We start from the raw sequence: 531 nt of genomic DNA, 5'->3' as shown, positions 1-531 counted from the left end.
ACACACTGACTCTCACTGGGATGCAGCTACCACACACACTGACTCTCACGGGGGTACAGTCCCACACACACTGACTCTCACTGGGGTACAGCTCCCACACACTGACTCTCACGGTGGTACAGTCCCACACACACTGACTGTCACTGGGGTACAGTCCCACACACACTGATTCTCACTGGGGTACAGTTCCCACCCACAATGACTCTCACTGGGGTACAGTCCCACACACACACTGACTCACTGGGGTACAGTCCCACACACGCTGACTCTCACTGGGGTACAATCCCACACACACTGACTCTCACTGGGGTACAGTCCCACACACACTGACTCTCACTGGGGTACAGTCCCACACACACTGATTCTCACTGGGGTTCAGCTCCCACCCACACTGACTCTCACTGGGGTACAGTCCCACACACACTGACTCTCACTGGGGTACAGTCCCACACACACCGACTCTCACTGGGGTACAGTCCCACATACACTGACTCTCACTTGGGTACAGCTCCCACACACACCGACTCTCAC

At 56.1% G+C, this 531-nt stretch overlaps 1 protein-coding gene across 2 annotated transcripts in view; it reads left to right on the top strand.

The window, feature by feature from the left end:
* The window catches only part of LOC109922506 (vitronectin), a 17,249-nt gene that overhangs the window by 1,621 nt on the left and 15,097 nt on the right, over positions 1-531 (top strand). The window lies entirely within an intron of this gene.

The sequence above is a fragment of the Rhincodon typus genome, chromosome 26 (assembly GCF_021869965.1).
Source record: "Rhincodon typus isolate 14 chromosome 26, sRhiTyp1.1, whole genome shotgun sequence".
Lineage (NCBI taxonomy): Eukaryota > Metazoa > Chordata > Chondrichthyes > Orectolobiformes > Rhincodontidae > Rhincodon > Rhincodon typus.
This window is presented reverse-complemented; position numbering and strand designations above follow the sequence as displayed.